Raw genomic sequence first — 14,464 nt, 5'->3', positions numbered from 1 at the left:
ATTATTTTCAGATCAACTGTTCCTCTAAATACCTACAAATTCACCCTACAAATCAACAGAGCCTCACAAAACATCCCCAGTACACTCAGTAGAGGACAGCATTGCACCTCGGCAAAGTAACTCCCAAATGAGTATTCATAGAACATAAGTCCCACCCAAAGGTGAAAGCAGCCAGGACACTGGAGGGCTGGTTTCAAGGCCAGCTGAAATTAGCACCCCAGCATTAATTTACTGTATCCTAACTGTGCCACTGCCAACTTTGCCCCATTAGTCATTTTACGAAGGGGGGGGGGTGGAGCCCTGATACGCACGAAGCAGTAAGAAGCCTAATAGATACTAAATCATACCCCAGTTGGGCACCTTAACTTGTTCTTTAGCTATCATGCCATGTCCTTAACAGATAAAGTCAGGAAATTACAAAGACTTTTGACCTCCAGGAGAACAATTATCATTTAAACAAAATAAGAAACCAGTTTTCTCCCCAAACAATCTCTTCAGTTGTTCAACAGTTCTAATATTCAGGGCAATTTTAACTATGTAATGATCAAATAATTTTGTCAAAACAAGGGAAAACTTCAATTCAACCTACAGGTATAGGGAATGTGCTACAAGACAGACCATGTAAGGTACAAAGAACTAATGACTATTTCCTGATCCCGAGGCATTTATAAACTAGGAACAAAATACACTGTATTCTGTATATATGGACAGAAAATGCTTTTAAGAACACTTAAGCTGATGTTAAACACGCGTTGTCTCTTGTTTTACTAGACTTATTAGTGCTATCTTTAGAACAGAGTATTACGCAGGGTTCTACGGCAAGCAGTTAAAATATTGTGGCTTAATTCTACATATAAAATATTATGCAGCCACTAAAAAGAACAAGACAGCACTCTGTACATTGCTATGTAGACATGTCCAGATAGGTTAACTGGCAAAATGAAACTGATCCCATTTATGTTTGTAAAAAGGGAGGGGAGATGGAATTGTGTGCATGGTACGTACATGAAAGGGCTGAAAAATGAACACAAAAACTCTAGACGGATAAAAAAGTAAACCATCAACAGTGGTTACTGCAGGAGAATAGGCAGCTGAGGGAATGTTCATGCTACATCTTAACTGTTCTATCTGAATTTTTTCAGCAAAGGTGCATGTTATCTGTATCAATCATTCACTCCCCTCACCAATTATTTGACTCATTCAAGGAGCATTTAATGAATACCTGCTATGTGCTAGAAATAGTTCTAGATGCTGGGGATACAATAGTGAGCCAAACTGGCAACAAATCCTCATGGAAGACACATTTCCTGGTGAGAAACAAGCATGTCGCATGCTGAGGATGAGACAGGGAGGAGAAAAATAAAGCAGGACAAGGGACTGTGGTCAGGAATCTGAAGGGAAAGAAAGAACCCTAAATTCAAAAGGCCCAGGGCACATTTTAGATTTTAGAATGTTCAGTATTATCCTGGTCTCTACCCATTAAAACCCCCTGAGAAGCAAGAGAGAGAAACAGCAGAGACCACTGTGGCTGGGGTACAGTGGGGGTGAGGGGAGAGCTATAAAGGAAGGATTTTTTCCATAAATTTTTAATTGTAGAAGTATTTCCAATTTATAGAAAAGTTATGGAGATAGTTTCCCCTGTTGTTCACAGCTCGATTATGGTACATGCCTTACAACTAGTGAACAAAGTGAACGAGCACTGATGCACTGCGATAAACCAGTTAGAAGATTATTGCAATAATGGAGGTGACAGGCCTCGGTGGCTCAGCCCAAAAAGGCTAGTGCTGGAAGTGCGGAGCAGCAGTCGAATTCTAGATCTATTCCAAGATTTGTGGACGACTTGAAGGGGCAGAGGGGGCAGGGGAAGGAGTGAGGGGAGAAGAGAGAGATAGAGGAAAGAGAGAGAGAGAGAGAGAAGGAAAACAGGTATCAAGATTCCAAGGACCCTGTGCTGAGCAAAAGAAAGGAGCTGCCAGGCCCTCGGAGAGGAACAGGATCTAGATATTAAGAGCAGGAGTTCAGTTTTGGAAAGGTTAGGTGGAAATGCCCACTGTTACCCAAGCAATGACTTCGAGTGGGCAGTGAGATGTGTGGGTGAGGTCCGGCCTGCAGACCCAAATTTGAGATTTGCCCATAATAAATACAGATTTTATTTGAAGCCATAAAACTGAATGAGACCAAGGGAGAGAACACAGATCGAAAAGAAAACTAAGCACAGATCCCTGATGGTCCCCAAGAACTGGAGGACAGACGAGTTGATTAAGAACCAGCCCAAGAGACAGGACACAGTCTGTCTCTGACACAGGAACAGCCCACAGACTGACACAGAAGCTCTGAACAGTGGCGTGGGAAAGACAATCGGTCCATCAATCTTTGAATAGCTGAAGCCTAACATCAGAACACGGAAATGACCCTGAAATACTGGCTGGTACCACTGCTACGCACACTGCTGGCTGGCCCCGGAGGCCTTCACCCTGCCCTAACCTTCCCCCCAACACACACCCCTAAGCCCTGCCCAAGGGAAAGGCCCAGCACTCCGCAGCACCATAACTGTTCTCTCCCCACAGCATCTCAGCCACTGGGCAGGGCCACAGCAGGACCCACTCTTCTCTCTGGACTACCCCCGTGGGACCACACTCATCACAGAAACCCTTCGAACCCTGGAATGGACTCTGCAAACCTGGCTGATGGAATGCCACTGTGATTAGAATTAACTGTTAAAGGAAATCCTTCTGATCAGGGGGGAAAAAAAGTCCACTTTTAAGTAGGAGATATTGTTAACATTTTGGTGACATAACCCGGAACTGTGAACTCAGGTTCTGCTATAATATGCCACCATCAAAGAAACAGTGGCTATTCCTCTATGCAGAACAAACAGTTAAGGCTGAAGGGGGAAGAAAAAGACTCAAAAAAGATACTAATACCATTTCATCTGAGAAGTACATTACCTAGAGTTCATGCTTATGAAAATTAAAATGATTTTAGCTGAAGGCTACACTTTGATATTTAGAAGGTGATCATACTACTTGAACTCACAGTAAGTTAGGATTTCTTCAACGCGTTTTGCGAAGTGAAAATCAGGAGTGTTTACTTAGTTCAGCCCTTATGGAAAAGGGCCTCAGGTCCAAAGCTGAAATATCTTTAGCATAGATTTCTGAAAATCCATAAATGAGAGAAAAATAATTTTTCCACTAGAAATCGGATATTAACATGCTCATATTTCTTCATTAGGGAGACCTTCACGTCAAGTATTCCAAGTCAATTACTGTGACTGCAAATTCTTTGCAAAACAGGACACAGCCCCAGTGCTGCAAAAAATTCAAATACTTAGATCTAAAGCTGAAGATTGAGAAATGTTTCATAGGCTTCCGAGACAGGATTATGTGGGACGCAGCATTACACATGCATAAAACCTATTAAATGTTGTACATTCATTATTTAGAGGTCCCAATTCTTAACACACCATTAGGCCTCCAGGCTATAGGGAAACTATCAATTCCACCTGTGATGACAAAAATACACAAAAATATTCACATGAAGAACTCCGTTCTCCCTCAGCGTGCTCTCCCACATACTCCCATTCTGTATCAGCAGCAGTTAAGAGCGTCACTTATTACTGAAACTCAGAGCTTAATGTTCAGTTTGAACAGCGTCACATTTTAAAAGTACTTTTGATTTTGAAGACGTCTAAACTGCCCAGAAGATTACGTTTTCAAAGAAAAACGTCACAGAGTTGTCAAAGACAACGATATGAAATGTGACTTTTTAAAAAATATTGTATATTAGGGGATCCCTCCCTGGGTGGCTCAGCGGTTTGGTGCCTGCCTTTGGGCCAGGGACTGATCCTGGGGACCTGCGATCAAGTCCCGCGTGGGGCTCCCTGCATGGAGCCTGCTTCTCCCTCTGCCTGTGTCTCTGCCTCTTTCTGTCTCTCATGAATAAATAAATAAAATTTTTAAAAACATGGTATATTAAATAAACATTTAACGGTCTCTAAAATCATTTAATAAGAGTCAAAAAAAGAGATTGTATCGTACTAAGGAAGTCTGTTTCTCAACTATAACCAATTCACAGCTTCGTAACATTTACAAGAGGAAAAATAAATCATTTTCCTAATAAATTATAATAGCCATGAAGAGTCCTTTTAGAAGTATTCATTGTTACACTGTGAAATTAATGGGTGGATCTTTATTTTCTGGGTGCATACTAGATCTTTGTAAGCTGCGTTAAGATGTTTGTCAGTCAGAATGGGGGTGGGGGGCCCAGCTATGAAGCCAGAACTGAACAGCAGCCCTAGGCTTCGTATATATCATTTAACTGCTTCTGGTAATTCTGCATGTTGTCAGTTCTGATTGGAGCTGCAATAAGTCTGATTACCCTAAGCAATGACTTGATTTAAATACTGCCTTCAAATGATCAACAACTGATTCCAATTTAACTCAGAGCCGTCTTCGAACTACTGACAGCGAGAACTCCAAGCCTCTCCCCTCAGCACATGATAACTTTTTTCCAGAACTTAAGACCTTAAGGAAGTTAAAGAGACCTCCCCCTTTTTAAGTGGCCTCCATAGAAAATCTGCTATGTGATTTACCTGCTTTGAGCCCACGAAACCTCTCGAGGTATGTGAAGATGACGGTCTCCGGCTGTTCTGTGCTACTTGACATCAAAGACGAGAAGGAAGGAAGCCGGCGGCGTAGGCCCTTCTGGGGAGGGCCTAGCTACTCCCTTTCCTCTCCTGCTTCTACAGACAAGACATGACCCCTACGTGTTACTCACCCTCCAACCGCTTTCTCCTCACCCAGGCTCCAGGGCAAACACTGCTCACAGAGAAGCTCCATAAACACAGTTTACGCCTCTAAGATCCTCTCACCTAATGTATTTTTTCTCTGCAAAGAGGAATCCTTTAAGTGTCACCTTCACGGGGCAGCCAGTGATTAACACTGGCCACTTCCCCCACTCCCAAATCAGGGAAGGGTTACTCCTGGCCAAATTACGATTACAGTCATTTCTGGGTACAGGTATTTCACTAAATGACGGATCAGGAATGTGGATGTTCCGTGTAAGGTAAGAAAATGGAAAGGCACCACGCAGAAAGCCCCTCCTCTGCATCTCCCTGAAATGCTCTCTTCCCCTGTTCCCCCTTCCTCCCACCTCGCAGAAGGCATGGGACCCAACCAGCTACAAATAAAGCCGCCCTGGGAGGCCGCAGGACGCTGCCTCTTCTGAAGCTCTCCCCTAAATCATCACTCCCTCTCGAACACCACACTCAACGACTCCATCACAACAGGCCCCTGTTGCAGCGTCTACACGCACCCATCCCTACTTAAGAACAAACTTCATTCCAACCTTCACTTCCTTCAAACTCACACCTTAGGTTTCTCTTTCTCGTTCAGGGAAAATTCTAAGAACATTCTTGCTCAGGGCTACCTGACTCCTGCCTCCTGTAAAGAGGCCATCTCTACCCTTGACTGCTCTACAGGGCCTCACACCCATCCTGGCAACACAAACCGCTTCTCCCGGTGTCGCAAGCCAATGTCAGATCAGATGCCCTTTCCTCAGCACTCCCTGACTCAATGTCACACTGCTCACGCCACCACCAGCCCCAACACCGCTGTGTCCTTTACATGTCACAGACTGCCTAAAACGTGGCAATCCACCACATGTAGAAGATGAAGGACACAGTTTCCCTGATTCTCTTCCAACACTCTTTTATACTTTCACCTTCACGTTTGCCATTACAAACCTCTTCCATCTCTTTTAACACATGTCTAAGGTATTGTCCTTAAAGACCTCATCCAATCAGACCTCATGCCCTGATTGTAAAGGATCGTTCTGGAATCCCACATTCCAGCCTTAACCTCCCCCTCAAGAGCGGGCACACTCCTCCTGAGATACCATCAGACCTATGTGACACAGCCTCTCACCCACTCCCAGTTGCAAAACACCAGCCATTCCACCCTATTTTTCCATTGTACATTTCTATGCCAGAAGAGTTTCGACACTTCCCAAATCACAAATCACTCAGGCTTGCAACCCAAGAAATCAAGTAAGAAAGACGGGGCTGGCAAACATAAAAACTGTGATCTAGCCCTGGCTTTGTCCCTAACCGACAGTGCGGATTCAAAGAAGTTAGCTAACCTTTGGAATCCATTTCTTTATTTGGAAAACTAGAGACTGTACTAAAATCTTTAGGGGTGCCTGGGTGGCTCCGTGGGTTAAGCGTCTGCTTTGGCTCAGGTCATGATCCCAGAGTTCTGGGATCGAGTCCCGAGTGGGCACCCTGCTCAGTGGAGAGTCTACTTCTCTCTCTCTCCCTCTCCCCCTGCTCGTGCTTTCTAATAAATAAATCTTTAAAAAAATCTTTACAGCCTCCTCCCACCAGAGACTTCTCTGCTCCCCACCCTGCCTCCACCATTTCCTTCTTTCACACACATGCTGATCTTTTTATTTCTACCAAACCTCCATTATCTAAAGTTATTGAGACTTCTCAAAAAGTGTTCCCTTTCTCTTTCTGCTGTTGCCATCTAGTTCTTATTTATATTTGCTCAAAGGATTTCCTGGCTTTCCAGTATTCCTGCTTTGTGGCCACAACTACTCAACCTATGGGCCACAACCAAATCTATCTCATGAAAACTTCCTTGCAATATCAGCCCCTAGTTTGCAAATATTCAGTGTTTCCCCTTAGCCTGCTTATTTTATGAAGTATATTCTTCTTGGCCTTATAGTAAAGATCTCTTATAATTTTACCTCTACCTGCTTTACTAATTGAATCTCTAATTTACTTACTTTCTCTTTCAAACCAAAAAGGCATCCTCCCCACAGGCTGGGAACAACCAAGCTGTCCAGAGCAGATGACACCGCCTAGTGGTAACGGCTCCAAACTCGTAAGATTTCCATCCCCTGCCTCCTTAGAAAAGGAAAGCTGAACATGATGGTTTTTTCTGCCCTTCATTCCTCACATTTATTTTTTTTAAAGACCTTATTTATTTATTCATAAGACACACAGAGAGGCAGAGACATAGGCAAAGGGAGGAGCAGGCTCCCTGCGGGGAGCCCGATGCAGGACTTGATCCCAGGATCCCAGGATCACACTCTGACCAACACTGAGACACCCAGGTGTCCCACATTTATTTTCACCTCTCTCTTCTTTCTTTCCTTCCCTTCTTAGCGCCTACCCCCATAAAAAAAGAAAAAAAAAAAAACTATCCTGTCTATAAAACAATGTAAGCCCAAGTCATAGATTTTCTATGTTCTACTTGCACAAAAGTTGTAAGGCATGTTAAAACGGGTTTAAGGAGGCATTTATAATAAACCAATCAATGCTTCTCCTAAAGATGACATGGTATGCTTTGGCATGCCACAAATCATGTCACAACTAAAGTTTCTACAATCTGCTTTCCACACGTCATTTCCTGTCCTTGAATTATTCCCTTCTGATTCACTCTTCCCTCAGAAATCACCCTATCCTAATATCCATCTTGGCACCCATGCCCAGCTCACCAAGGTGCTGGGGTGAGCCACCCTGCCCTTACCATGCTGGATACAACCGACTGCTTACTTGTCCTCCCCCACTGGACTGTAAACTCCTTGACGGCAGGCAGTGTGATTTGTTCACCTTGTTATCCTGTGTCTGGCCCAACGTTGGGCATAGAGGAGATCCACGGTTGCTGAGTGCATGGAGACTGGAAGGCAGGACTCAAGTAGGGGAGGGAAGGGAAGGAGGGATAACATGGGGAAATACACGTCCATCCTGAAATTAACAGAAAATCCAGGTGCAATCACCAGGCCAGTAACAACAGTGCAGATGGCTGCCCTGGAGATGGCTCCGATTTCTAGCAGCTGAGAAAGAGGTCACCACCCACCTCAAAATGCTTCCAAATTGGCTATAAGAGATGCCAGATCAGTTTCTGTGATGCAGAGCTTATTTTGAAGCGCTATGCTCAGTCTATGAAGGATAAGAATTAAATACTGCCTGATTTTCCTAGTTTGCAGAAAGGCATTTAACTATAGATTTATCTCCACACATACAATAAACTTTGGCAATTGAGCAAGAACGTTGGCAATTTTATTTAAATCTGGGACTCAAAGAAAGTTTAAAAAAAAAAACTTTACAATGTGAAATATACAGATTCTTCATTGGATGGAATACATCTTGAATCAGAAGACAAAATGGCAACTCACTCATCTTAGAAGGAGTGAATCATCTAGAATCACATTTCAAAAACTCCTTTCCAGTGCCTTAGGATAAACTAACACTTGCAAATTGACCAATTAAGTGAGACAAAAAAAATACAGTTTGGCTTCATCATCTATATAATTTGGTCAAAAGCAAGCTTACCTACTGCAATTTCCCACTCATAAAGATTAAACAGACACCTAGCCTTATGGCTTCCTGCTATTAACTCAGGTCCTTTAGGCCACAAATTAGGCCACTGAGACATTTAATGCAACAATAATGCACTAATTTGATTCAGTTTACTGAGTCTATGTAAAATCAGCCAAACTTCAGTGGAAAACAGGTGGTGGCAGACTTGATAGGGAAGTTATTAAATAACCCGTAAGATCCCTTTCACCTCTAACATTCAAAGAAATAACTGCTTCAGAGGTGGCTCAAGAGCCATTCTAAGTCTACAGAATTGCACTAAAGAGGCAGGGGAGCTGGGGACCAAAAACCATATTAGTTTACACATAATTTTCAGATTCGCCTTTTGGCACTTGTCCACAACATGGATTAAATGATGTATTAACATGATGATAACCCACTGGGGGAACTTCTAGTGACTAATTAAAAGATACAAGGAATATACAGGTGGCCTGAGCACTTTTATTAAGTCCCCTAACAATCTCACTTCCTTTCAGAGTGACAAAGAATTTGGCTCACTTAAGATGTTCCTTTTTCAAGAACTGGGTTCCCTAATGCACACTCTATTCAAATCAAATCTTCTGCTGAACTTGTTACATAGCATGTTTGCCTTAACCTAGAGTTATACCAAGTGCTTTCTTTTTAAATTATGTAACGCTTCAAGTATTTTAAAATCCATTTTAAAGTCTGCTACTACACTAAGTACGGAGGAATAATAGTTCTAGGTGTCCCTTTAAAATTCAAAAATAAAGCCAAATATCATATATATGATAATACTAAGGTACACAACTGCAGAAACATTTTCATGAGTAACTGTAACAACTGGACATGTTGGGTAACAACCACAACTCTTCAGAATAATATGGAAAAATAGTACCAGAACCTACTTTTCACTCGTGCGGATACCTAAAATCTATGTCCCAAAACGCAGAGCTTTAAGAGGCTGCCTTTAAAAAAGGTAAGATCATTTGCCTTTCAAATTTTTCCCAATTTTAACAGTCACTGTAAATATCCAATATAAAGGAAAGAAAAGGTAAAATCAAATCTACCAAGCACCAGTTCAACAAAAGCCACTTAATGAATCGGTAGTTCAAACACTTGCAAAGGAGAAAAAAAAAAAAAAAAAACTTGAGTGCATAAAAAATGTTTGAGTTTACTTTCCTAATGCATACAATTGCGTCCTTGTTTTTCAAAGCTCTGCAATTCACATCAGTGGGAACAAAAAAAAAAAAATATATATATATATATATATATATCACGGAGACCACAGAAAGTTAGCTTCCTGGAAGAAGGCACTCTGAGTCAAAAAAAAAAAAAAAAAAAAGCAATGAAGAATGAAAATCCCTCTCTTAAAGAAAAAGAAAAAAAACGACCTTCCAAGTTTCTCTTCTAGGAAAAAAAAAAAAAAGTGGTAGTAAGCAGCGCATTTTGCAGAGGTCGGGCCCCGCCGTTCATCAATCGCACCGACCCGGCCCGCGTTCACCCGAGAGCACCGCACCCTCCGAGCCGCGCTCCCTCGGGGCGCGAACATCTAAGAGGAGGGCCCCGGGGCTGCACGCGAAGCTCCCGCAGCTGCGGCTACCGGCCTCTGCTTTCGGGTCACCCACGCCGGGATCTGCCGCAAACCGCAAGAACGAGCCTCGGGGCGAGATCAGTTAAGCCCCCGGCGCGCACGGGCGTCGCCGGGGAGGGCGGGCGGGCGGGCGGGCGGCGGAGTTTCCGAGCTCCCGGGCGCCGCGGAAGTCCGCGCCCTGCGGCCGCCGCTCGCGCTCCCAGCAGCGGCCCGGGGCCAGCCCGGTGCGCCCGGTGCAGCCCGGCCCCCGGCCCGGTAATCCCCATTCGGCTCACGCTGCAAACCACCCCCCTCCCGCCCGAGTCCCGAGCTCGTCCCGAACTTCCCGAGCGGGCAGGCGCCGCCGCTCCGTGCCGGCTTGCAGCGGAGCCGGCTGGCAGCAGCGCCGTCCCCGGCCCCCCGCGGCAGCGCCGCCGGACCCCAGGCCGGCCGCCCCCGGAGCTGCAAGTTGCACAGCCTCCCGGGCACCGGCAGCCGCGCCGCCTCGCTGCGCGCCCCCGCCCCGGCCACCCGCCCTCCAGCCCAACTTCGATTCCATCAAACTTACGGCAAAGTTGGCCCCAAGTGGCCGCGGCGCTCCCGGGGACGCGCGCCCCGTCGCCTCAGCGCGCCCGCGGGCGGGGACGGGGGCCCCCGGGGGCCTCGGCGGGCCGGCGGGGCCGCATGCAGCGGGCGGCCCTCCTCGCCGTCCGCGCGCCCGGGCTCGGCCCGCGGCTCGCCGCCCCCGCGTCCCCCGCTCGGCGCCGGCAGGTATCCCTCCGCCCGCAGCCACGCCCGCCAGCGCCGGCGCTCGTTTCTGCGGCGCGGAAACTCGGGGCTGACTTTCCCCGGCGGCCGGACCGCGCGCCCGCGGGTCCCGGAGCCCCTCGCCGACTGCCCCCGGGGAGACCCGCCGAGGCCCGGCGCGTGACCCTGCGCCGCTCCGGCCCCAGCGCGGCCCTCGGTTACGGCCGGCACCCCGACTAGTGCGGGGGGATTAGCATGGAAGGTTTCCTGCTAGGAAAGGGGAAAACCGTTTAGCTTAAGGAAAAAAAAGAAAAAAAAAAAAAGAAGAAGAAGAAGCAGCCAGCTCTGGCTAATAGAGCCTTTCTGGGTTCCCTTTACAGTCTCTAGAACCTTCAGGGAATTCCTAAATCTGCATTTGAAAGCCTCCGTTCTGGGTCTGCAGCTGCCCCGAGGAATAAAAATCTTCCAAGAGGTCTCCAAAGGAATGCAGTCAGATCGGACCCACTTCCTCCTTCCCTCGCCCCGAAGATCCAGGGAGAATGAAAGCGCTTCCTCCGCCACCTCTTTGTGCGGAGCTGCTGAAACCCCGTAACCTCCCGACCCCGGTAACCGCACCCCAACGCCAGCCTCTTCCGGCGGACCCCCCCGCCCCAGCCCAGGCTCCCAAGTCTGCGGGACAAAAGGCTGCTGTGCCGCCTCGTGCGCTGCCCCAAGCCGGCAAGTCCACCCCACAAACTGTGAACCCAACCTCACGTGAAACTACGAGGTCCCTAAGGGAGAAGGGGAAGCCCCGGGCGCCCCACTCGGCGAAGCGCGCCCCCACCCACCGCACCCCAGGCCCGAGCGCGCAGGTCCCGGGGGGTGGGAGCCGGTCCTCCGCGCCGGCACAGCTCCAGGCGCCCGCTCCGCACAGCTGACACTCGGCTGGAGCCCGGAGAGCTCCGGGGGTTGGAAAACAGCCCAGGGAGGAGGGCGGACACGACCTCGGAAAGTTTGTGGGACTCGAACATTTAACACTGCGAGGACAAAGAGGTCGGATTTCCCCCGGCACCGGGGGAGGGGGCTGCAGGGGGAACTGCGAGGCAGATGCGGGCGAGGGGGAGTCTAGGGTTGGAGGGAGAAATTCCTTGGTTCAAAGTTAATGCAGCCTCCTCTTAAACCATCCTAAAGAAGGTGCTTGGGGGTAAAAAATAAAAAGTGTCCAGCAGGTTATGGCTGGGAAGGAAAAATAATGCCTGCAGAATGAATGGTGCTGATTCGCAGCACTATTGCTACGCTGCGCATTATTTGGAATACGCATAAATTCACACGCCCAGCAAACACCATCATCCAAACACTCGGCCGTGGCCATGAATGCGCCAAGTGCGCCCGGAGTTACGGGTCAATTTTATGCATGCAGCACCTCAAAATAGGTGCCCTGATCTCCAAGCTCTACCGGCTTGCGCCTCTTGCCGAATCCCAACTCTCGGCAAATCACAGTCACACAAGAACACCGACAGTTTGCTGGGGGAGGGAGGGAAGAGTGGGAGGGGAAAGAAGAGAGCAGAAAGTAAAAAGACATCATCATCCTGGAACATAAAAATCGCAAGATGCCTTAAAGGGCGCGGGAGAATTCCCGAAGACAATTACCATTCACCAATAAATCAAAACCCTTACTCGAGCTAGAACATCTGTTTGGGGAATCCCGGTTTTCCAGCCTCGCCGCGAAACCTAATCGCCTGGAAGAAGTTGCACTTTTTCGCCACAGGAACAGCCGAGAGCCAGAGATGGAGGTTTCCGACTCCGGCGCTGCCACGTTTTTCGGCTCTTCTGAGCCCTAACGAAACGAAATAGAGAGGTCTCTGTTGCTACCATCGAGTTCCCTTCACAGGAAAGGGAAACGTAGTTCAGGCTCCACGTTTGTCCTTGCCATAGTTGGTCCTCCCTAGCCCTGTCCCCAAAGGTTGTTGGAAATTAGGGGGATTAGGGGACGGTGCCTGCAAACAAAAAAACGCTTCCTGCCAGCACCGCTTCTCCAGCCCGGCCGCCGAAGGCCCGTATTTGAAAAATTAAGGCAGCGAATGGGCTGGAGCGGGTGGTTAAGTGAGGGCTGGGAGCTCACGCCCACGTCCCGGGAGCGCCCGGCAGGTCCAAGTTCTCGGTCCGCGCGGAGCCCGGCAGGGACCGCGCGCCTCGCGGGTGCCCGGACTAGAGGGCGCTGCGCCACTGCAGATCGCGCGGCCCCGAGGTGCGCCCTCCCTGGGCACCATTTCTATAATAAGTTACATTCAAAATAATGCACAAACAGCATAGCTTTTCAAGTTCTTTTGAACGGTGCTATGTATGTATTTCATGAATTCCAAAAACCTGTGCACCCTGATCTTCCCATTCCCGAGCCGCGTGCATCCGGAGCGCTGTGCGGCTCGGCTCGCCAAGGAGAGCGAGCCTGTAGGATGCACACGCTTCCCTGCACTAGCTAGCTCGGGACCAACGACCCCCCACGTAATCTCATTTGCGTTTAAACTTCAATACAAACAGGCTTACACTAGACAAAAGAACTCACCAGTCCAGCCCCTCGGGTCCGTGGGTGCTGGCTCCAAAGTCCCCCGGCAGCTCCGTAATGCGCACGCAATTCGGGTTACTCGTTAAAAGCCGTCTCTGAAGTCCCAACTTTGCCTCCCTCCGATCTTCAGCACGTCCCCAGCGGGCGTGCGATGCGCCCGCGCGGCCCGGACCCCGGTGGCCACATCTCCGGAGGCTCCCGTCCCGGGTGGAAAGTTGGGCACCAAAAGCAGGAGGGCGACAGGGCAGTGCGCGAGGGCCACGGACCAGGGCCGGGGAGAAGCCAAGTTTGTCGGGACTTGCCCAGGCAGCGAGCCGCCGAGTTTAGGAGTTGCGGCCGGGAACTGCGGCGGATCGCCGCCTCTTTCCCCGCTCCCTCCCTCTTGGAGGCGCGGGGGGAGGGGAGGTGACGTCAGCGCCCCGCCTCGCCCCCCGCCCCGCGGCGCGGCGCGGCGCGGCCGGGATTCTCCTGCGGGGTCCGCCTCCCCGACCGGCGCGGCGAGCGAGCCGGAGGCTGGGGCGGCCTCCGCTGCCGCAGCGCCGTCCGCCCCGAGGCGCGCGTCCCCCTGCACCGGCGCCGCGGCCCCGGGTCCCCGCGCGCGGCTCCGGAGCGGCCCCGGGGTTCTGCTGGGCGAGCCCCCCGCCCCCCCGCAGCGCTCCCCGCGCGTGCAACTGCAGGTGATGCTCTCCCCCTTCTGCAGCTGAAATTCCGTCGCGACCTGTCGCCGGCCGGGTGTGTGCAGGGCGGAAGCCAGAAGGGTCTCTGCAGACTTGGCCTGGGCGACTTCGACTTTGGGGCCCTCCAACTTCTGGATGTGATGTATTTTTAGACAGTTCTTGGGCTCTGGCGCTGTTTGTGGTCTTTGTGTTGAAAATCACAGAGCCATGTTTTAATTTTCAAGTCCTTTCCAAGAGCGCCTACGGCTTTTTTTTTTTTTTTTTTTTTTTACACGAAGCGTGTAAGGTTCCGAGGGGTGTGGGCGGGAGACGGAGGAGGAGCCAGTTTTTAATGTGTCTTACAAATCATCCACAGTGATAGGGGCCATACACAAATCAGTCGTAATGTAGACTAGGATGAATGCAGGCGCTGCTGAAATTCCATTTATAAACGATCGCATCGCTTTTCTGTAAGCGTCCAGGCGCATGGAAAAGATCTACGGTGGAATGGGTTTGGGTTTGTTTTTGTTTTTTTGTGTTTTTTTTTGTTTTTTTTGTTTTTTTTTTTTTTTGTTTTTTCCTTAATGCCGCTAAAGTAGCAAAAT

At 48.9% G+C, this 14,464-nt stretch overlaps 1 protein-coding gene across 4 annotated transcripts in view; it reads right to left on the bottom strand.

Moving 5' to 3' along the window:
• FAT1 (FAT atypical cadherin 1) overlaps positions 1–13,579 on the bottom strand; it is a 127,893-nt gene extending 114,314 nt beyond the window's left edge. For 2 of the 4 annotated variants that reach the window (XM_055315671.1, XM_055315675.1), the window contains exon 1: positions 13,204–13,579. The gene's annotated coding sequence lies outside the window, so the exon portion shown is untranslated. Of the gene's footprint in view, positions 1–10,482; positions 10,574–12,317; positions 12,394–13,203 lie in introns of those variants that run through there. The other 2 variants (XM_055315674.1, XM_055315673.1) reach the window with 2 other exon arrangements.
• Between the last annotated feature and the right edge of the window lie 885 nt (positions 13,580–14,464).

Source organism: Nyctereutes procyonoides, unplaced genomic scaffold, assembly GCF_905146905.1.
Source record: "Nyctereutes procyonoides isolate TBG_1078 unplaced genomic scaffold, NYPRO_anot_genome, whole genome shotgun sequence".
Classification (NCBI taxonomy): Eukaryota; Metazoa; Chordata; class Mammalia; order Carnivora; family Canidae; genus Nyctereutes; species Nyctereutes procyonoides.
This window is presented reverse-complemented; position numbering and strand designations above follow the sequence as displayed.